General features: G+C 39.0%; 1 protein-coding gene across 4 annotated transcripts in view; it reads left to right on the top strand.

Annotated features, from left to right (window-relative positions):
• The first annotated feature begins 794 nt into the window (after positions 1-794).
• Positions 795-24,119, top strand: part of LOC149941430 (uncharacterized) — a 53,972-nt gene continuing 30,647 nt past the window's right edge. For all 4 annotated transcript variants that reach the window (XR_016481269.1, XM_090178379.1, XM_090178382.1 and 1 more), the window contains exon 1: positions 795-1,076. The gene's annotated coding sequence lies outside the window, so the exon portion shown is untranslated. The remainder of the gene's footprint in view (positions 1,077-24,119) is intronic.

Genomic DNA, 24,119 nt, shown 5'->3' on the forward strand with positions numbered 1-24,119 from the left:
ACGAAGTATATTTTTTCTTACATTTTAGTGTTTGCACTGGAACTCGAAACTTTTAAATTATTTTAATATTTGGAAGAGTTTTAAGTTTTTATTTCATAATTTTATAATAATTTTAAACTTGAATAAAATGGTGATATTAAACTTGAAAGGAAGGGTATCGATCATTTACGAAAGTGCAATAACTTTGGACCATGTATAGTTGGCAATTTAGCTGACGTTTCAATAAAAGCTTATGAAATAGTCCATTGTCAAGAAATGCGTCAATGTGACGTTTGGTGGCGCACTTTAGTCCTTTTAGATTTAATTGGGAGCGCGAGCTGGCGCGGATCCGGTTCGAATGGGACATGACAGCGAAACGCGATGAAAATAACCTTTTCCCGTTCGCTCGCGATATTGCTCGTAAATTGGTTTTGTCGTAGAAGTCCAGTGAGCGTCCGCGTCGTTTCCTATCGCGTGTCCCGCGTCAATACTCTCTTCAAAATCGATGGAATATCGGGCGATCGGACGCGCCAATCCTTGCCGACCGAAACTAGATCAACATAGATATGAGGCGGAGAATGCGAGCCACTCTCCTTGGCTAAATTCATAATAGCATAGAGCGCCGAGAGAAAAGGCTTCGTAATTCCCAGGGAAAGCAATATAGCCCGCGGAAGCCCATCAGCTTCGCTCTCTGATCTATTTAGGCTCCGGCGTTCCGTGACGTCACTTCGCTCGGGGGAGAGGGGGAGCCAAATAAAAGGGAAAAAGAGATGGCGTGAGTTGAGAAGAGGGACCGAATGCTATTCCAACTCAGGTGAGCCGGGCTTAAGGGAGAGTCTCTCGTTTTCCCGGCCGCGCACCCACCTTTTCACCAACAGAAACAGAGAGAGGTATATATTTTGTCGGCGGCGCGTCGTGCTCGCCGCCGCTGCGCCGTTTCCGTGAAAATAAACTGGCGGGAAAAGCGTCCCGGCAGCTCAAACGGATTTGGCTCGCTCGCTTTACACCCCTCTAATCACGCTTCCTTCTCTCGCTCCGTGCCCACGCCGCTGTTCCTGAAATCCTAATGTTCTGGTCTTAGAGCAATCTGTTCAAAGGTAGGATAACTCCCTCCCGATACCGCGTTGTCTGTACATCCTCTAAACGTCTCGTTTGGGTGGTTTTTTTTTTGGCCCTTTTGGTCGACTCTTATTGTAAATTTGGTAAACTTTAAGGAATATATACAAAAGTGGTGTTTACAAAGTGCTCGTTTCACGGATTTTTATATTTCACGTCTCTCGTGTTTCTTCGATTTGGTGTCGGTTATTAGCGCTGTTGGCTCGCCACCACCCTCCTACGCGTTGTAACCCGGCCACGTGAATTAATGGCTTTAAAAGTCGCTTGATGACTTAGCTATAAGGTGGTGCCTTGGGTATTAGCCTAGCTGATTACGTAGCGATGTGATTTTATTGGGTGTAATAAAAATTGCTAATTGATTAATTTTTGTGATAATTAGGTGTAATAAAAATTTATAATTTATTAATTTTGTTCTATCCCAGTTATAATTACTAGTACCTTTAAAAGTAAAATTTTGACGATTCTGTAAATAGGATATCGTTTTGAAAATTTAAAATTTTCAATTCCATCTGATCCTCGACTTTAAAACTCGAAACCTAGTTTCCGTTGCAAAAACATTCTTTTAAAATACATTATTTTACTTTTATCTTCGCAGAAAAAAATGACATCGATAAAATAATTTGAAAACCAATTTCGGCGCTCAATTATTATTCCGTGGGCGACATAAATTTAAAATCCAATTTCAAAAGCAATTTCTCCGCTTAATTAGACGCGCGTTTTAAACTCTAATACGCTTTCACTTGTCCGAACGCCGCAAAAACGACTCCAAACCCCGGGAGGATAATTCCCCGCTAATGCCCGAGGCGGATTACCGACCCTGTTTTATTACAAAGTACGTAAAACAGTCTCGCTCGTTCCACCAGAAGTATATCACATTCCTATTACGAGATAAATATCCATCTGCCTATCCCGCTAAGCATGATCCAGTTGATTTTTCAAAATACTTTTTGGAAGAAAAATAGTGAAAAATTTAAAACCCTATTATGCAGCGAAAGCTATTTTTTTAATAAATATTTTTAACTATTTATTTAGTTGAATTTTTGACTTTTTACATAGTTGATCTTTTGACTTTTTACATAGTTGAGTTTTTGACTTTTTACAAAGTTGAATTTTTGACTTTTTACATAGTTGACTTTTGACTTTTACATAGTTGAATGTTTGACTTTTTGCAGAGTTGAATGTTTGACATTTTACAAAGTTGTATTTTTGCCTTTTTACATAGTTGACTTTTGACTTTTACATAGTTGAATGTTTGACTTTTTACATAGTTGAATGTTTGACATTTTACAAAGTTGTATTTTTGACTTTTTACATAGTTGACTTTTGACTTTTACATAGTTGAATGTTTGACTTTTTACATAGTTGAATGTTTGACTTTTTACATAGTTGAATTTTAGACTTTTTATATAGCTAGGCGGAGTAATACAAGCGGTACATTTCGAGCCGTGATGCAGTGTATACATCCGCGGTTGATCGGGATAGTAGCTCCCATTATGAAGTGCAAAAGCCCGCGAACTAAACTTCTGGTTCCAGTATAATCTCAACTAATATAAAAATATAAACAGTCAAGAAACGCGTCATCTTGGAGCTTTTTTTATTTATCCTCCTCCTTTATTTTTAATATATGTTATATTTGATTCGTCCCATCCCGCGTTTCAGCGTGTCAACCCTCAAACCGCAGCCCCCCCCCTTGTCTTTCTTCTTTGAATGCGCCGCTGACAGTCACCAGAAGATGCACCTTGCCAAGAATATGTTCCACCCCCGCCTCCGAAATGAATTTTGGCATAAATCGACGCGTCTCTCGTCGAAGGCGCGAGCCCAAAAGACAGTGACGACTCGCAAACTGAGACATTCGCCGTGTTGCCGGTTGCCACGTTTTCCCGACCGATTGGGCTGGATCGAGCGGAGCTTTCATCGAGGGGTCCGACATTTGCAAATTTTGCGTACGCGATTTTGAATCTCAAAGTGATTTCAGAAATCAGAAACTGATTTTCAGATTTCAGAGCGCAATTTTATAAAATAGGTTTCATTCTTTAAAGAAATCCACGATAATTTTATTTATTTTTATTAATACAATTTGAAATGGTTGTAGCTGGCAACTCCGTATTATTCGTCGAAAACTCGTCAGCAATTATATTTAGGGAGTTTTCGCCTCCCGCGAACTTGATACCAGGTCCGGCTACGTATACCTTTTGAATATTTATGGGTTATTTTCCATCAGCGCCGTCATTGTCACTGTATACTCGCCGAAGTACGCCGTATGACAGGCCAAGGCCCTTGCTTTCTTTATTCGCGCGGAGATCTTCTGTATGGTCTTCCGCTCATGCATAATCATTCCAAACTTAGAAAAATCGCGCCTACGGCCTCCTACATTCGCTCCAAACTTTGTAAATCGACGCTAGGGGGCTTTCAAATTCCTCTTAGTAAGCGTAATTCCCGTCTGGCGTCTTCAACAGACCCTTTTCGTCTAGTACGCCCGCGAACGCCGCCATCTCTAGTTTACCTCACTTTAATAAGGTAAATAAAACATGGCGGCGCCCGCCTCTCGTTTATGTTGTTAAAGTACGTAAGAAATGCTCTAGATATTATCTCCCCCACGGCGAGACGTAAACTAATCTTTTTTGACTTTTCACTGGAAGAGAAAAGGTGAAAGAATGGACACGGACTATTCGGTATCTGCCTCCACCTGGAGGATGTATTCCGAACTTTTTTCCGAAACTCGAACGTGTGAATCTGGAGAATTTGAACGTACGCGAGAGTGATACCGACGTTTCAAATATTGATCAAGGGATTACGCGCTTTTTGGCATTCGGCGGCTATTGTCCCTGTTTGGTGCCGGCTTTTTGGTGGCCTCACCCGCATACCCCGAAGCCGTTCCTTTTGTTAACTAATTAGCCTTCATTTCTAGGCCCGCCGTTAATTTTCTTAGCTCCACTTTGCTCGTAAATTCGTGATACGTATTCTAACGACCTAATTTTAGCGGATAGAAAGAGCGCTTAGTGTACGACCAGAAGCGTATAATATCGCTTTTACGTGAAAAGTACATTAATCATATTCGCTCGAAACGGGTACCCAGTGATTTTGCAAAATACATTTCTGGAGAAAAAATAGTGTCGGGGAAAAATACGTCATAACATCATTACGAAAATTATTACATCTAACTAAATAAGTCACCTAACTAAATAATTAATCTAAACAATTTCTGGGTGAAAGTGTTTACACCTATTATATTTACCATAAGCCTATCATAAGGACCTTATGATAGGCTTATGTATTTACCTATAATATGTTTATAAATATCTTTCTGAACAACAAATATTTAAAAAAGAGTTAAATTTAAATAATTAAAACAATGTAATGATTTTTTTAACAATCGAAAGATTTAATTTAACCAAGAATATATTTATTTTTACTTTGGAGAATGACTACTTGAGAGACAAAGTCAAACAAGTAGAGATACGTGACTTTTGAAATAAATTCGAAATAACAAGCGTGTTTTTACATTAAATTAACTTAATAATTTATTTTTCTATCGCTTTCACCCTATTTTTTTAGTATATTGTAATTATTAGTTTATTATTGAAATTATCATAGATATATAGAACTAAAGGGTATCTTTTTTAAATTGGGTGTTTTGACTCGTTTGACTTTTGCTCTTGGGTAGTGATCGTAAGTCGGAGTAATAACGGCAGTTCAACACATCCGCGTTGCAACTTCTCTCGTAAAAGGTATATTATACACTTCTGATATAACTATACTTTTACAAAGTGCTTCAAGGGATTTGTACGTTAATTGCGAACCTAATGACTTTGCATGTATTCCCAGAAAGAGGCTTTTGTTAAATTGCATTTACGGCTCTTATATCCGAGAATGTTTTGATTTCTACTTAGGTAGAATGAATGACTATTCACGGGCAGAATTTTCCCTCGGCGCTTCAACCAAGTCGGAATACGCTAGTTTTAGGAAACCCACGAGATACGGGTCTGATTTGATTGTTGTTATATCTGTAAATCTAATTTGGTCGCTGCCCGTTTTAATTGGCATTTACAGTAATATCGAGATTAGAGGTGGTGTGTTTTGTGGAAGGTTCATTAGCGCGGATCAACGTACGCGTGGGCTTGTTATCAATTTTATTTTCTAAAGTAAACCTTTAGTAGCGGCTAGAAAAGGTTACTTTTAACTACTCACGTTTATAGTAATGAGGGTAATGACGCGCTAAAATAAAAGAGGTCAGCACCTGGAAAGAGGTTAATACGGTGATTTAGTATGGCGCCTAAATTTCCAAATCCACGTTCCGACTAAAAGTTGAGCCTCTTTACAAACAGAAACTTGTCGTCTATTTTTGACCTATTTCCGCCTGTATAAGTGTTCCAACCGTCTTACTTTTATGTATTGCCGAGAAGCCTACACAATCCCTTTTACGAATTTCCTCTTCGCTTTGTTTACCCTGTATTTTTTTACTCCCTGATTCAAAAGGGATTTTGAGCTAATAAATATTCATTCATTCATTCGCGTGTTGATGTGAACCGAAGCCTTTATATATATAACGTGAAACTCAATTGGAATCTAATAAATAGCGTGGAAACTGTCCAAACCCTAGACGCGTATTATATTTCTCGTATATTCAATTAAGGTAATATTTTTTTGGCAATATACGACACGGCGTGTTTCGTTTGAAGAGAGCACCGTTCAAGGTCGCAATATATTTACCAATTCGACGAGTCGGGTTAAGTAGTATCAGAAGTGTGTAAAAAATTAGGTACGAGAGAAGTATCCACTAAAAATTGCACCGTTTTATAAACCATATTTCCCCCAATATAATACACGTAGAAAGGCAGTATCTGATGTAGTTCCCCAAGTACTCCCAAAATTAAATGAACCGAAGTTATCAGACTGCTATACTCCCCGTGTTGGAGGTGTTTTCCTTATGAAATTACATTTTGACCTCGAATTTGAAATTTTGCGCTCCTATAGGCCGAAAAAAGTTTTTGTTTTTATTAAACCATTTTTTATACATAGAAATAGCTATATCCACAATTCCCAAGTGCAATTTATCGCGTCAAAAGACGGGGATGGAAATTAGCTTTTATTTGACTCGATTTTCTCATCATTTTCATCAGGAAAACGCCCTGCGATTCTGATCGCTATTTCGATAACTTTGGTTCATTTACTTCTGGTACTACTAACTATAATATACAGATATATATATATATATATATATATATATATATATATATATATATATATATATATATATATATATATACAAAGTGGATAATCTGATTTATGTTATCAATTCATTTGATATTGCTTAACATGCAAACCAGATAGTTTAGTCCCGACTAATCACAATTAATTGTAAACCAACCAGGAGAAGGTGAACAGATTTCAGATGCCTCACGGTTATCTTTTTGCAATTCGTTTCAAAATTTTAATTACTATTTATTTAAATTTTATTTCCACCAAATGTAATAAACGTATAAGTTCAGCCAACTGAATCTGGTGAGATTAATGATAACGGATCAGCTCAGATCGGATATTTGGGAAAATGTATCAGATACAGTTTGAAATCAAATTTGCTGGGTAAATGGAATATTAAAGCTTAACCTGATCTCTAGGCCGCTGGCAGAGCTATATGTAATCTTGAAAGTATTCATCCGCCTGTACTACCTTTTTTCAGGCTCCCTAAAAACAATACTGCTGATGAAAAACATAAAATAGTTACTTTTTTTAAGTTAAAAGGAACCACCTATGGACTGCATTGTAAAGGATGATAAAATTAGCGAATAAGTAGATTAGCCATTATGAAAAGGGATAATAAAGCTAAGCCCTAAACAAATTTGAAGAAATTTAAAAACTTACTAATAGCTCGTACCGATAGGCCTTTGAGCAAACAAAAAGACGCGAAACTTGGACCAAATAGATCTTCGAGTGACAAATTAAATTAAATAAAATAGCCAGAAATTCCAACGGTAGACCGGTTTCGTCCTATTTGGGACTCGTCAGTACCATGCGGGAAATCTGGCTCGCGACTATAACACCGAATAGAGAACGTAAGCCTAAATATTAAAAATTTCAAAACGAGTTGCATAGCAACGGAAAGCCGAATAGGGGGAAGAGTGGTGGAGATTAGTATATGCGCAATGTTAAGTTAAAAGGAACCACTTTTTTTGAAACTATTTCACCGGGCAAAATAAGGTTTATAAATAACTATATATCCCTACGGGGTTTGCAAAAAATCGGGTCTTTTATAATTTTTTGGGTAAAACGATGACTTCTCAAATTGACTATAGCTATATATCTGATGAAATTCATACAAAATGAAATTTTCTCATAAAAATATCAAATATTTTACGGCAAATGATCCTAGCTGGCCGCGACTTTAAGGAAACTTTGGTCCATGTAAAAAAGCGAGGGCATAAATCCATACGGGTAAAGACGAGAAATATTTCGATATACCCTCGATAAAAGGTTCCGTACGAAATATAGAATGCTGCTCTTTTTAAATCGCGGTTTACTTTGAACGGGAAACTACGGCGTAGGGATACAACTCGATGCGAAGCCAACATTTTGGAATATAAGGGGCTCTTTGGGGGCGCTCCCCAGACGTCTGCGCTTTCTGTATTTCAAAGAGAAAAATTGTTGGAATGTCCCCTATACGGTTGCCAGGGTAACGGAGAAGGTTTATTACTGGAATGTAGTAACAAAAGTAAACTTATAGTCGTAAATCGCAACTTCGGAACCGCGTTTCCGTCTGTTTACCTTTACGGAATCCGAGCGGCGTGGAAAGCGCACCAGGCGCGTTCCAGAGTTACGTTCGACGATGGCTGGTGTGTCGGGAAACCAAACGTTCGATCTTTTCCCTGAAGTGCTTATTTGGATGAATTGCAAAACTGGCTTTCGTTCCTGGTCTTGGTGTCTTTCTTGGAAACGAATTTCCATTCAATCGAATATTGTCTCGATGTATCAGTATTTCGTTCTAGCTACCTGTGGCGCCATCTCGTTGAGCTTCTAACAACAAAATTCCTCTTTGTAAGGTTGGCTAGGTGAAATATTTTAATTTTTTCAACAGAACCGAAGTACATAATATATCCAACGCGGCAGACGGTTTCAATATGGACTTAGCAGCATGACGTCACGCTGTAACTTTGGCTGCGTTCAGTAACTCTCAACGAAGTATCTGAAAAATTATTTTCGTTGAGACCGTTGCTAACGTGACGTAGGATCTTGTTGAACGCTTTTTACGCTTGTTGTAAATTTTTGTACAATATCGTCTGTTGCAGCTAGCCTTACTCCGTGCTGCGACGTCACGTGACCTTTGAGCAACGGAAAAACCTACTCTTACAGCCGATGACTTTGTTGTTCAACGGACGGTTAACGTGACGTCAAAACCGGAAGTCAAAAAACCCTTTCAGTAAAAAATCTCTGTCCGTTGAGCTCAGCGCTGAGCTTTTTTAGAGTTACTGAACGCAGCCATAGGCTATGACTGCCATGCTGGTATGTTTTTTTTTTCAATTGGAAAAAGCTTCGGTGACGTATAATCTACGTCATGTTTCCAATTTCCCGACAAACTATGTAAGTACAACTCGAAATTTAGCGAGTGTATTACTGGGCCATACCTTATTCGTTAGAAATGTTTACAGGAAACTAACCCGAGGTAAATGGCTATCCTCAATGACGCTCGTTTCTGAGAAATATTTGTTTCCCGAAGATTGGCGAGTCCAATTACTCGCGAAAGTAGACCTGAAGGCTGAACTGCCGTGCAAAGCACAAAAGCATTAACGACCAAATTTTCGATTTACAAATTTTGGTTTTATTTCACCCTATTTTATACGTTAAATTCAATTTTCAACTAATTTTCGAATTTAAAATTTTTGTTCTTAGAGAAATGACTTGTTGCAAAACGCATTATTTTAGGTTTTTGCTTTATTTTCTAACCAAAAACGCATTTATGTGTTTATTTTCTTTAAAAGTCAAATCAAGACGCATTTTTTCGCGTTTTAAGACATAAATAGTAGAACATATACGTGGTAAAAAGCATTTTTTTAATGATATTTCTGAAATATCGTTTGGCCTGTAAATTGTTTAGTACCAGAATATAATTTGAGTTGAAAAATCCAAGTCTACTATATAAACTTGAAAGAAGTAAGTTGGGGTATCTTAAGGCAAAGAAAGTTTGAATTTCGCGGGTTTTCTCCATATTTTGGTTTTGGTCGTTAATGCTTTTGTGCTTTGCACGGAAGTATACGGTTTCTAATTACTCTAAAGTTAATTAAAATATACCCTGGGACACTCCTTCGTGTAATTTAAAACGCGAACACGTCTTTAATTAGAAAGGTACTCATTGGGGTCACGCGATACCTGGCCCTTCCGAGCTTCTGGTAATTTTAAAAGTCCGGCCAATTTTTCTGACATTGTGGCCAACTAGTTTTTTATTAACGAAATCTAATAGGCATTCTAAAATCCACTCAAAAGAAGAGTTCTTTTGAGTAAGCTATCTTAATTAAGGGTGATGGTCCATCTACCTGCGGCGGATAGTTCGAGGCCAAACTGGAAGAGACGATCGTTCATTGGAAACGGAAGAGGACGAGAGATATTTTCTACTTGGCGCGCCGACCTTCTTTTACCGCCTTTTAATGCCCCGAAAGAAAAGCCCGAAAAGGTGGAATATCCACTCGAATGAAAGCGCGGGGTTCTGGGGCGGCTGCCCCGGCCTCGCCGCGTCTCCGTTATAAGCGATCAGCCTAGCTTAGATGGCAGTTCGGTTGGAAGGCTGCGGGAGAGTGAAATCTGGTCGGTTTCCGAAAACGCGTTTGGCCAATTTGGCTAGACCTTTCCCCGTTAAGCCTCGGCTTTGGCTTTTACGCGCCAGAACGAAGAAGAAGCCCCAAAGAAGCTTTGTCCAATATTTCACTCTCCGGGAAAAAAGAAAAGAAATAACGAAGAATACAGTCACCCGCGCGTTCGATCTTCCATTGTTAAAAGACCACGAAACCGTATAATTCTCCATTCGGGTTGGTGGCGCTTTTAGACGCTGCCATCTACCGGCGAGGAAACAATTTATTCAAATTTGGGGGGTTTGGAAACGCGCGTCTTTTAAAGGTTGTTGAAGATGGCCAAGGCCACGGTCACCTCCGAAGGCGCGTTCTCCTTGATTAATGTCGAAGGCTTCCCTCGAAAATAAAGGGGAAATTAGCTTTTTCCTCTTCGCCCACCTTTTGTACAATCCGGCAGCCGCGAAATCTCGAACGTTGGTGGGCGTCGGGGTTTCGTTCGCTCTAACTTCCTTCTTGACTTATTTATGAGGCGATAGCGGAGCATTTATTTTAATTTGTTCCTAACGCGTGCTCGGGTAGCTGTAAAAGTAGTAGATACAGCTGCTTCCAAAAGCGCCAAATTAATATTAGCAAGTGATTAAAATTCAACTGGCATTAACTAATAAAAAGTTCAAACGCGGGGTAAAATAACAAGCTGTCTGCTTTAGACAGAAGTGACTACACATAGCAACGGTTCCCATTTTATTGGCTGCGGAATATTTTATATGGTTTCCTTTCCGTGGTCATCGTTTGTTAGGTTTCGTTTTCATCATTTTTTTTTGTTTATTTTAGGCAAGGTTAGGTTACGTAAAGGTTAGGGTAGACCAGACTATGCTAGATTAAGGTAAGGTTAGGCTAAACTAGGCTTTCTAAGTTAGAAAAGGTAAGCTCAGATTAGATTAGGTTCAAGTAAGGTTAGGCTAGGCAATACTAGGCTAGGTTAGATTCGGTTCAAGTAAGGTTAGGCTAGGCAATACTAGGCTAGGTTAGATTAGGTTAAAGTAAGGTTAGGCTAGGCAATACTAGGCTAAGTTAGATTCGGTTCATGTAAGGTTAGTCTAGGCAATACTAGGCTAAGTTAGATTCGGTTCATGTAAGGTTAGTCTAGGCAATACTAGGCTAAGTTAGATTCGGTTCAAGTAAGGTTAGGCTATTCAATACTAGGCTAGGTTAGATTCGGTTTATGTAAGGTTGATGAAAAAATAAAATATGGAACCATTCATAACGTTAGTCACACGTTACAAGACTCAAAATTTTCGAGTGTAAGTAATAGATTTCGGAAGCGCGACCGCCGCTAGGTAAATTCAAGTAACTGGAAATTTTAACTATAGCAATATTATAGCTTTTATGTAGTTTTTGAAATAAAAGCATTTCAAGAAACCGGATATTTATAGAGTAGATAGTTTTGAACGGCAAATAATCATTAATTTGAAATCAAGCGTCCTAATTTTATTTATTTTATAACATGTTTGGAAAATCTTCAAAGACGAAAATTATGGTCATATTAATGCTAACAAAACTTGAAAAACTTTAAATTATCCAAAATCACGATGAAAACGGTATCGTATTTTCTGAAAGAGTAATGATTGAATAATATTTACGGTGTAGAAGTTGGAAGTCATTCAGAAATGTAATTTTGATCCATACCTAAGAGTTGTATCTTGGGTTTAACCTAATCCTAGTTCAAAATTTTTCCCAACACTATTACAGTGACGTAATATACGATCGTTGTCTTTTTTTGCCCCTTGAAACGAAAGGAAGAGAAATAAGAGCGTAAAACAGAAAAGCTGGAGAAGGTGTTCGAATGCAGAGGGCGGGGAAGCGGGGGCATTTGTTTTAAAGGAACGCGTTGAACCGGAAGTTTTATGTCGTTCTCTTTTGGCTCCAAATTGACGTTCTTCCGGTTGGACACCTCTCCTCCTTCCTCTCTCTCTTTCCTTCCGCCATTTCTTTTCATTTTTTCTCCGTTTTTTGTGGCGTCTAAAAATTTATTTTCTTCGAACGTATGTCTTGACCCGTTCCTCCACTTAAGTCGTATTCACGACAGTCAACAGTTTCACTTTAATTGGTCAACACAGTTGGCCACTAGAGTCGATCTGACCGTGTTAATGGAAAAATTTTCCATTTTGTTGGATTCATTATAGCTTTTATTTATTACTCAACTTTCTTGGAGCATTTGAAAGAATCCCCTAAAATGCTGGTTCGTGTGAATACCATAATACTAAGAGTTTAAGCTATTTACGATGTTATCATGTTATTCGTTTTTGGATATAATTGGCTATCAGTAGAAGTATATAATAAATTATGTACGAGAGAAGTATTAATCCACCTAGTCTGCTAATGTTATTCGTTCGGTAAATGTAGCTTCGCATGTTTTTTCAAAAGATGTTTCGGGAGGAAACATTGTGTGAGGGAAATTGCTGATTATAGTAATTTTCTAACAACGGTAAAGAGCGTGAGGGGGATTGGGAACAGCAATAAAGAGAGCTAGGGGGATTGTGAACAACGATAAAGAGCGTGAGGTAGATTGGGAACAATGATAAAGAGCGTGAGGTGGATTGGGAACAACGATAAGGAGTGTGAGGGGGATTGTGAACAACGATAAAGAGTGTGAGGGTGATTCGGAACAATGATAGTGAGCGTGAGGGGGATTGAGAACAACGATAAAGAGTGCGAGGTGGATTGTGAGCAACGATAAAGAGTGTGAGGGTGATTCATAAAAACGATAGTGAGCGTGAGGGGGGTTGGGAACAACGATATTAAGCGTGAGGGGGATTGGTAACAGCAATAAAGAGAGCTAGGGGGATTGTGAACAACGATAAAGAGCGTGAGGTAGATTGGGAACAATGATAAAGAGCGTGAGGTGGATTGGGAACAACAATAAGGAGTGAGAGGGGGATTGTGAACAACGATAAAGAGTGTGAGGGTGATTCGGAACAATGATAGTGAGCGTGAGGGGGATTGAGAACAACGATAAAGAGAGCGAGGTGGATTGTGAGCAACGATAAAGAGTGTGAGGGTGATTCATAAAAACGATAGTGAGCGTGAGGGGGGTTGGGAACAACGATATTGAGCGTGAGGGGGATTGGTAACAACGATAGTGAGTGTGAGGGGGATTGGGAACAACGATAGTGAGCGTGAGGGGGATTGGGAACAACGATATTGAGCGTGAGGGGGATTGGTAACAACGATAGTGAGTGTGAGGGGGATTGGGAACAACGATAGTGAGCGTGAGGGGGGTTGGGAACAACGATATTGAGCGTGAGGGGGGTTGGGAACAACGATATTGAGCGTGAGGGGGATTGGTAACAACGATAGTGAGTGTAAGGGGGATTGGGAACAACGATAGTGAGCGTGAGGGGGGTTGGGAACAACGATATTGAGCGTGAGGGGGATTGGTAACAACGATAGTGAGTGTGAGGGGGATTGGGAACATAAAGAGCGCGAGGTGGATTGTGAGCAACGATAAAGAGTGTGAGGGGATTGGGAACAACGATAAAAAGCGCGAGGTGGATTGGGAACAACGATAAAGAGCGCGAGGTGGATTGTGAGCAACGATAAAGAGTGTGAGGGTGATTCATAAAAATGATAGTGAGCGTGAGGGGGGTTGGGAACAACGATAGTGAGCGTGAGGGGGATTGGGAACATAAAGAGCGTGAGGGGGATTGGGAACAACGATAAAGAGCGCGAGGTGGATTCGGAACAACGATAGTGAGCGTGAGGGGGATTGGTAACAACGATAGTGAGTGTGAGGGGGATTGGGAACAACGATAGTGAGCGTGAGGGGGGTTGGGAACAACGATAAAGAGCGTGAGGGGGATTGGGAACAACGATAAAGAGCGCGAGGTGGATTGTGAGCAACGATAAAGAGTGTGAGGGTGATTCATAAAAATGATAGTGAGCGTGAGGGGGGTTGGGAACAACGATATTGAGCGTGAGGGGGATTGGTAACAATGATAGTGAGTGTGAGGGGGATTGGGAACAACGATAGTGAGCGTGAGGGGGATTGTGAACAACGATAGTGAGCGTGAGGGGGATTGAGAACAACGATAGTGAGCGTGAGGGGGATTGGGAACAACGGTAAAAAGCGCGAGGTGGATTGTGAATAACGATAGTGAGCGCGAGGGGGATTGGGAACAACGATAAAGAGTGCGAGGGGGATTGGGAACAACAATAAAAAGCGCGAGGTGGATTGTGAACAACGATATAGAGCGTGAGGGGGATTGGGAACAAAGATAGTGAGCGTGAGGGGGATTGGGAACAACGATAGTGAGCGTGAGAGGGGATTGGTAACAACGATAGTGAAAGTGAGGGGGATTGGGAACAACGATAGTGAGCGTGAGGGGATTGAGAACAACGATAGTGAGCGTGAGGGGGATTGTGAACAACGATAAATAGTGTGAGGGTGATTCATAAAAACGATAGTGAGCGTGAGGGGGATTGGGAACAACGATAGTGAGCGTGAGGGGGATTGGTAACAACGATAGTGAGTGTGAGGGGGATTGGGAACAACTATAGTGAGCGTGAGGGGGATTGAGAACAACGATAAAGAGTGTGAGGGGGATTGTGAACAACGATAAAGAGTGTGAGGGTGATTCGGAACAACGATAGTGAGCGTGAGGGGGATTGGGAACAACGATAAAAAGCGCGAGGTGGATTGTGAACAACGATATAGAGCGGGAGGGGGATTGGGAACAACGATAGTGAGCGTGAGGGGGATTGTGAACAACGATAAATAGTGTGAGGGTGATTCATAAAAACGATAGTGAGCGTGAGGGGGATTGGGAACAACGATAGTGAGCGTGAGGGGGATTGGTAACAACGATAGTGAGTGTGAGGGGGATTGGGAACAACTATAGTGAGCGTGAGGGGGATTGAGAACAACGATAAAGAGTGTGAGGGGGATTGTGAACAACGATAAAGAGTGTGAGGGTGATTCGGAACAACGATAGTGAGCGTGAGGGGGATTGGGAACAACGATAAAAAGCGCGAGGTGGATTGTGAACAACGATATAGAGCGGGAGGGGGATTGGGAACAAAGATAGTGAGCATGAGGGGGATTGGTAACAACGATAGTGAGCGTGAGGGGGATTGGGAACAACGATAGTGAGCGTGAGGGGGATTGAGAACAACGATAGTGAGCGTGAGGGGGATTGTGAACAACGATAAATAGTGTGAGGGGGATTGTGAACAACGATTAAGAGTGTGAGGGTGATTCGGAACAACGATAGTGAGCGTGAGGGGGATTGGGAACATAAAGAGCGCGAGGTGGATTGTGAGCAACGATAAAGAGTGTGAGGGGGATTGGGAACAACGATAAAAAGCGCGAGGTGGATTGTGAACAACGATATAGAGCGTGAGGGGGATTGGGAACAAAGATAGTGAGCGTGAGGGGGATTGGGAACAACGATAGTGAGCGTGAGGGGGATTGGTAACAACGATAGTGAGCGTGAGGGGGATTGGGAACAACGATAGTGAGCGTGAGGGGAATTGAGAACAACGATAGTGAGCGTGAGGGGGATTGTGAACAACGATAAATAGTGTGAGGGGGATTGTGAACAACGATTAAGAGTGTGAGGGTGATTCGGAACAACGATAGTGAGCGTGAGGGGGATTGGGAACATAAAGAGCGTGAGGGGGATTGGGAACAACGATAAAGAGCGCGAGGTGGATTGGGAACAACGAAAAAGAGCGTGAGGTGGATTGGGAACAACGATAAAGAGCGTGAGGTGGATTGGGAACAACGATAAAGAGTTTGAGGGGGATTGGGAACAACGACGGTGAGCGTGAGCGGGATTGGGAACATAAAGAGCGTGAGGTGGATTGTGAGCAATGATAAAGAGTGTGAGGGTGATTCATAAAAACGATAGTGAGCGTGAGGGGGGATTGGGAACAACGATAAAGAGCGTGAGGGGGATTGGGAACAACGATAAAAAGCGCGAGGTGGATTGTGAACAACGATATAGAGCGTGAGGGGGATTGGGAGCAACGACGGTGAGCGTGAGCGGGATTGGGAACATAAAGAGCGTGAGGGGGATTGTGAACAACGATAAAGAGTGTGAGGGGGATTGTGAACAACGATAAAGAGTGTGAGGGGGATTGGGAACAACGATAAAGAGCGTGAGGGGGATTGGGAACATAAAGAGCGTGAGGTGGATTTGGAACAACGGTAAAGCGCGTGAGGGGGGTTGAGAACAACTATAGAGAGCATGAAGGGGATTGGGAACAACGATAAAGAGCGTGACGGGGATTGGGAACATAAAGAGCGTGAGGGGGATTGGGAACAAGGATGAAGAGCGCGAGGGGATTGGGAACAACGATAAAGAGTGTGAGTTGGATTCGGAACAACGATAAAGAGCCTGAGGGATTTTGATCAACGATAAAGAGCGTGAGGGCGATTGGGAACAGCGATAAAGAGCGTGAGGGATTGGGATCAACGATAAAGAGCGTGAGGGCGATTGGGAACAGCGATAAAGAGCGTGAGGTGGATTGGGAACAACGGTAAAGAGCGCGAGGGGGATTGGGAACAACGATAAAGAGCGCGAGGGATTTTGATCAACGATAAAGAGCGTGAGGGCGGTTGGTATCAACGATAAAGAGTGTGAGGTGGATTGGGAACAACGATCCTAGCATTGGCATAACTAAGGACCATATCTAAGGGGTTGTAATTTACGGCACTGCATCCTAGTAGTTTCCGTAGATAAAAAGCCTACCCAAGTATTTTTGAGCTTGCCTCGCTTGTTCCCCACCCCCCTCAAGAGTTAGGAGCGTCTCGAGAAAATGGCTAGCTTATAGTTCGTGCGCATTGAAACAAGGTATATTTAAAAGTTTCTCTTCCGTTTTTGAAAGTGTCGCTTTTCTTTTTTTGATCCTTTTGTTTTCAACCATTTTTGTAGGGTTCTTTTAGGCAAAGGACTAGGAAATATCTCGTTTGTTAAGGGCTGGTTTTTGACCTTTTAACCTCTTTTGGAGAGTACTTCAATGGTTTTTTTCTCCGAGTGTGTCGTTTTGACGGGATTCAAGGACTTTTTTAGAACCGCGAACTTTTACCTACTTTTTTAAGTTTTTTGCGTGTACGAAAAGACATACGCGTTTGCTAATGTTTCGAGAGATATAGTTATGTCACCAGATTGGACACAAAAAATATTAAAAAAAATGTGGAATAAATGTTCCTACGACCGATACTAAATGCAATTGGAACAAGTCGGTCAGGACCGTAATATTACCTCTCCTCGGTGCAATTGTATTAGAGTTTCAAACCTCCTGCGCTGAATGAAATAATTGAGCCGCAACAACCAAGTTCAATTTATTCAAAATATTCTAAACTACATTGTAGCAGTGAAAACATAATACAAGTAAACTCATCATTACAACAAAAATAAAAAAATAAAAATATATAATAACTCAATCGATAAGGTTTAAGAACCAAAATTTAACAATAGAAAAATATACAGTACCCCAATCGATAAGGTTTCAGAACCAAAATAACCAATAGAAATCTTTTTTTATAACCTAATCGGTCAGGCTTCAGAGTCAAAATAACCAATTGCAAAAATATAACAACCCAATCAAGCAACAAATTATTTCAAATTCAAATACTTTGAAACCAAGCCATTTTAAGAACATAAAAACACCTTACCATTAATAATACAAGGCATACAAAGCCACTTGACTGAATATAATTGTGAAATAAATTTAAATGAATTCGACTAAACGACACCTCAAACCAGTTTAAATCGAATAGAAAACCAATAAGATCAAGACGTACTCAACTGCACAAATGAACTATTTCGCGGAAGAAACAAAATCCCTTTTAAAAAAATTAATAGATAATAATATACGGCTGAAAAAAACCCAATAATACTAATGAATAAATATTAAATAAAAACGTTATCTCGATCATTAAACAAAGGTCAACAAAAGTACAAAAAGGCTCTTCCTTAGCCTGGAATTCAGCAACTTAAACATTACCGTATTCGAAAAAAAATATTTCCAATATTGATTTAACGTCATAAGTTAAAATAATTGAGATTTTTTTAACAAGCATAACAGGAATCAATGCTTTGACGGCAGAACATCGAAGTCCGGAAACCGGGTTCCCGATTTAATTTCCCACAGATAAAACAAAATATAATTAAAATAAAAACCTGATCTTAATAAAACGTGAAATTTACATACGTTCTACGTCACGCACATTCAGTTTCGAAAACTAGAGTATCAGAAAAAATAAATAAAAATCTACATACTTTGTTATTTTCCCGCTAAACCAAATCCGGTATTTATTTTTATCTCGGTTTTTACTTCAACAATTGTTTATGATGCTTTCTATTTTCACTACACCCGCATTAAAAAAATTATCTACATAAATTGTTTGTATTCTTCACGTAAAACATTCCTCCAACAGTCTGTTTATGACATCTTTTATTTTTACGGTAACAACATGGACGTCATTGCCCCGCGGTAAGACATCCGCATTGTAACAATGAGACCCGGGTTCGATTCCTGGATATTAACTTCATAACAGCATAAAGGGCTTTTGCCAAAGCTGTTTTTAAAAAACACCGTCGCTTAGCAGGCGTAGGTGGCTCAGTTGTTAGAGTAAATCTCTGGCACGCAGCAGACCCGGGTTCGATTCCGGGCGGCGCCAATAATTCGCAAATTGACACTAAGACGAATACGTGAACAATTGGTGGAAACCCTGCCATTGGACGCTGAGAAGTTGCCATAACACTCAGCACTCGGTCCGTCCCAAAGTCATTAAGTAGAATCTGGAGAGAAAACGCCCGTACAAACACAACAGACTCAACATCCACAACCATCATAACACAAACACCACAAACTCTTCACCCACAACCGTCATAACACGAACTCAACATTCACAACCTACGCATAAACATTACAAAAACGTAATGCACAAAACCGTCACGACGGTGAGCGTTAACCAAAAACCACCATCCAAACCAAACCGCAAATAAATCCGTTAACGCTCACCGTCACACGGTGGTTTTGCCAACCTTCGAGAATCTGCGTACGCAATGATTAACCTTTGCACGGAAAATGCGAACGCGTTCGCAGCCCGGACAGACTCACAGACAGACAGACAGACAGACAGACAGACCCACAGACAGACACGGTGATTGTAATACCCCTCCAGGGTACAAAGTACCCTCGGAGAGGTAAAAACGAACAATTTTCCCTCTAGAAAGGAGATTAAGGGCTGGAAGGTAGATTCAGATGTTCTCAGCACCCTAAATACGTAGTTGTTATTACATAATTACTGCTCTCTTTAAGTACCAACAATTTGATTTCCTGTTGGAAGAGTGTTTGCCAAACGTTTCATAATGGTATATGGAATATAACCACGGAAAGATTTTAGCATGGTTATATTTTTGGGATAAAATGTGTCGCGAGGTGGTCCCCACTTCCGGCATTCCTCGACGTGATTTGTAGAGGCTGTAACCGAACGTACCCGACGGATGACAAATGCCGGTGGTCCAGGTTTAAGGTTTCTCAGAGCGGAACCACCAAAATCGCTTTATTTCCGTATAGTGTCGTATTGTCCAGACGACTTCTAGCTGCCGGATTCCCGAAATTGTTTTTTCTCCTATCATATTGAATGGTTAGTATGTACTTTGTCAAAGGCACCATGTCGTTTTTCGCCCTTTCTTACGTAATTTAATTTTGGCCTCCGAAATATATTTGAAATTTGATCTTGCACGAAAAAAAAAGATGTGTGGTTGGTGTTTCTTATGCCTTTCAAGTTACTAGGTCGTCGCAAAAACCGAAAACGGCATTTTCAACAAAGACTTGAGCGGAGCGAGCTGGAAATACAGTGGTTTACTAGGCTTAGATTAATTAAACCCAAGTAGAGAAAGAAAAGCGAGATAAATAATTTAGTTTACCAAAGATTATTGTTTATTTGGTAAAGATAAAACAAAATAAAAATATCTGTACACAGCCATTGCTTATCTCATTTGAAACTTGGACTATGTGGTAATACCGCAAAGGACTTTCAAGTTATAAACCCGACTTTCTACTCGGAATATTTATTTTATATCTAGGTTAAAATGAAAATTAAATGAGTTAGTCCAGGCAGTTTTATTTAATACCGCTTAAATTCTGAAGCATTTGGTAAATGAAATAACTCGAACTTAAATATTACGTTTTAAGTAGCGATTTATTTGTTTTGAATTTACTTGTGAAATTCTGTTTTAGTATTTAAAATTAGCGTTACTACGCAAACGTTTGCAGTGTGTTGCTAGCGAGTGCTTTTTATTTATTCAACTACAGTTATAAGTAACATATACTATAAGTATGAAATTTCATATTGTTTTAATGGTCATTTTCTTATCGAACCTTTTTTGACACTGATACCCTCGCCATGCTCCGACTTGGACTAACCACATTCAAAATATGAGTAGAATATTATCGTCCTTGGTAGTCGTATATTATCGTCGTTGGTAGTAGAATATTATCATCCTTGGTAGTAAAATATTATCGTCGTTGGTAGTAAAATATTAAGGCCCTTGGTAGTAGAAAATTATCGTCCTCGGTAGTAGAATATTATCGTCCTTGGTAGTAGAATATTATCGTTGGTGAAAATTTTTGCAAGTTGTCATACTTGTAGTGTTACTTATGCTACTACAAAAATTGTAACGCTTGTAAATTGCACATTCGAGATGTTTCATTTTCAGAAATACAAATCACTCCATCCCCTAAAATATGGTTTTTACGACGAAAGGGCAAATTATTTAAATGAACGTTGAACGTTATCCGGCTGTACGCTTACAGAGGGTTTTTCTTCATCGGAAAAGTTGAAATTCGCGTTCTCTTTTTTTATCTGGTATTTTTTTCTGAACGGGCCCGTGATTAACGACCTCGTAAAACGGGGTTTTTTTTTGGCAGGGCACGTTATACCTTTTTACGAAGCGAGGGTGAATTGCAAATATTTGCCTATTTAGAGTTAAAATTGCTGTTTTATCAAGAATGTTTTCAGGTACATAATGATGTTGGAGAATACCATTAGGCTATGGTAGCATGCTAGCGTATTTCGTAGCGAAAGTTCGGCCGCTTTTCAATCACGACACGTGTATCACACGAACTTTCGCTACAAAGTATGTTAGGTTGCACCGAGGGAGTAGCCATTTGGAAAAATAATTGTACACCAGATTTCTGATTTCCAAATATTTCCGATAATTTTAATATTTCCGATATTTCTCAAATATTTACAGTATTTCTCAATTATTTCCAGTATTTCTCAATTATTTCCAGTATTTCTCAATTATTTCCAGTATTTCTCAATTATTTCCGGTATTTCTCAAATATTTCCAGTATTTCTCAATTATTTCCGGTATTTCTCAAATATTTCCGATATTTCCGATAGTTTTAATATTTCCGATATTTCTCAAATATTTCCAGTATTTCTCAAATATTTCCGGTATTTCTCAAATATTTCCGATATTTCCGATAGTTTTAATATTTCCGATAATTTTATTATTTCCGATAATTTTAATATTTCCGATAATTTTAATATTTCCGATATTTCTCAAATATTTCCAATATTTCTCAAATATTTCCAGTATTTCTCAATTATTTCCGGTATTTCTCAAATATTTCCGATATTTCCGATAGTTTTAATATTTCCGATAATTTTATTATTTCCGATAATTTTAATATTTCCGATAATTTTAATATTTCCGATATTTCTCAAATATTTCCAATATTTCTCAAATATTTCCAATATTTCTCAAATATTTCCAATATTTCTCAAATATTTCCAATATTTCTCAAATATTTCCAGTATTTCTCAATTATTTCCGGTATTTCTCAAATATTTCCGATATTTCCGATAGTTTTAATATTTCCGATAATTTTATTATTTCCGATAATTTTAATATTTCCGATAATTTTAATATTTCCGATATTTCTCAAATATTTCCAATATTTCTCAAATATTTCCAATATTTCTCAAATATTTCCAGTATTTCTCAATTATTTCCGGTATTTCTCAAATATTTCCGATATTTCCGATAGTTTTAATATTTCCGATAATTTTATTATTTCCGATAATTTTAATATTTCCGATAATTTTAATATTTCCGATATTTCTCAAATATTTCCAATATTTCTTTGGATTTCTCGAGATTTCTAATATTTATCGTGGATTTCTGATATTTCCTATATTACTTGTGGATTTCTAGATTTCCGGATATAATTGTTTGGATTTCTCGCTATTTGTACACCATATTTCTTAAGTGGCTACCCCCTCGGGTTGGACTAAGAATATCTGCCTTCCCATATTCTTATTCAGGTACCTGAATTTATTCTTGGTTTTATTTATATCATTGCTTAGTCTGGATAAAACCAAGAATACATGTATTTCTACTTTGGGATAATGACTAACGACGTTGCTCCTAATCTCCCTCACGCTAGAAAAGTTAGCTCTTTCCTCCAAACAAAATCAAATCTCATTGGTCCTTAAATCTGACGTCTTCCTTGATGCCCGCAGATCATTCAACATAGTTGAACGAGCTATGTTCGACGTATTTCCAAAAATTATTATATGACCCACATAAACCTAATAATTTCAATTGTACAATTCACATTGTCAGTTTCACGGAATAAAAAAGAATTTGATATCTTCAGAAGTTCCTAATATATCCGAGAAGTATCCTTATCTCGATATACCGCGTGATATAGTGTGTTTCGTTTGAAACTTATGCTTTTCCAAGTACCCACTACTTTGTCAAAAAATGTTTCGAAATATAGATATTTTCAAAAATTCATTGAAACGGAAAAGGTAGTTTTTACATTTTACGTTTCTCGCTGTAAATGCCGCCATTAGCACCGGCGTAGGGACGTGTTTAACTTTTATACCTAAGGTAGATACTTATCTCCTAAAATATCTCTTATCTACTTATGGTGTCATCAGTTCGGTATATACCGCTACTATAGTGAAAAAAGACTAAAAATTAATTTTTTTAAGGGGCGAATAGAATACATGTATATTATTTGAAAGGGCATACTCGAATGAAAACGCTTCTATTTTGATTGAAGTGAACAATGTAGCAGCGACCCATGTCCTATTTTTACGAGAGATCTACTTTAAAATGTGGGTTTTAAAAGAAAGGTAGAAAGGAAAAGGGTATTTTATTCCAAAATCAACTTTAAAGTTGGGGCGGCTGTTGAAAGAAGATTCGGGCGAGCGTGGTTGCCAAAATTGACGGAAATTAAATTTATTTTTTCTCTTCGGAATGGAGGAGAAATATTATCTTCTTGATGATGAAAAGAGACAAGGTCTTTCTCTACCTAGAAGAAAGTTCTGTTTTCTTATCCTTGAGCCAGACGTTCAACCCGCGGGGGAATTGTACGACCACCTCCGCCGCCTGTTTCAGACCTCCCCCGATCTGCTACTCTAAAAAGACGCGTTTAACGGGGAACGGCTCGTTTCATTTGTTTCGTGGTTTTCTTAATCGCCAAAGAGGAATCCGCGGAAGCTAAAAAGACGCGTAATTAATGAAATGATGTTTTAATCCTTATGCCGGAATGTGTTCACCCATTTTCCAAGAACGATTCTCGTTTGTAGATTAAGTAATTTAAGGGATAATAGCTAACATCTGGAATAGGCATTATCATGCAACTAAATCTAAAACCTGATTTTGGTCATGGGTTATGATATTTTGTCATTTTTGAAGCATTGGCGTTATAACTCATGGAGTATCGAAATTTGAATTATTTTCTAAAAACCATGGTGTGTATCATATATCGTACTACCTGAAGTAATTAATACACCTCTTACGATAGAAGTATCCAACTAACCTATAAAAATTTGCTGACTAACGATGTAAAATATAAAAATTACAATCCGTAATGATATTTACTTATTTGTAAGCCACATTTTTCCGCATAAATAGTAATATCAGTCGGTAGCTTTGACCGTGGCCGCCATTTTAGACGCGTTTTTTTAACTGTAGGAAAAAGCACTATTTGGCAGTTTAACGAAGTTGGAATATGCCTGTATTTAGCTCCGCACTTTGTTTAGTAGCTAACTAAGGAGGTAGATCAACACATCGTTACTGAATAGGCAATATAGGCCATTGTCTAGGGCTAGCGCTATCGAAGGGCCTGGATTCTAAAAGGTAGCTTTCTTAATAGTTATTTTAAATACAAAATCCTACGGAAAGGTTAGAAGACTTTGCCCGAAAAACT

Source organism: Leiobunum rupestre, chromosome 6, assembly GCF_980474605.1.
Source record: "Leiobunum rupestre chromosome 6, qqLeiRupe1.1.hap1, whole genome shotgun sequence".
Taxonomy (NCBI): domain Eukaryota; kingdom Metazoa; phylum Arthropoda; class Arachnida; order Opiliones; family Sclerosomatidae; genus Leiobunum; species Leiobunum rupestre.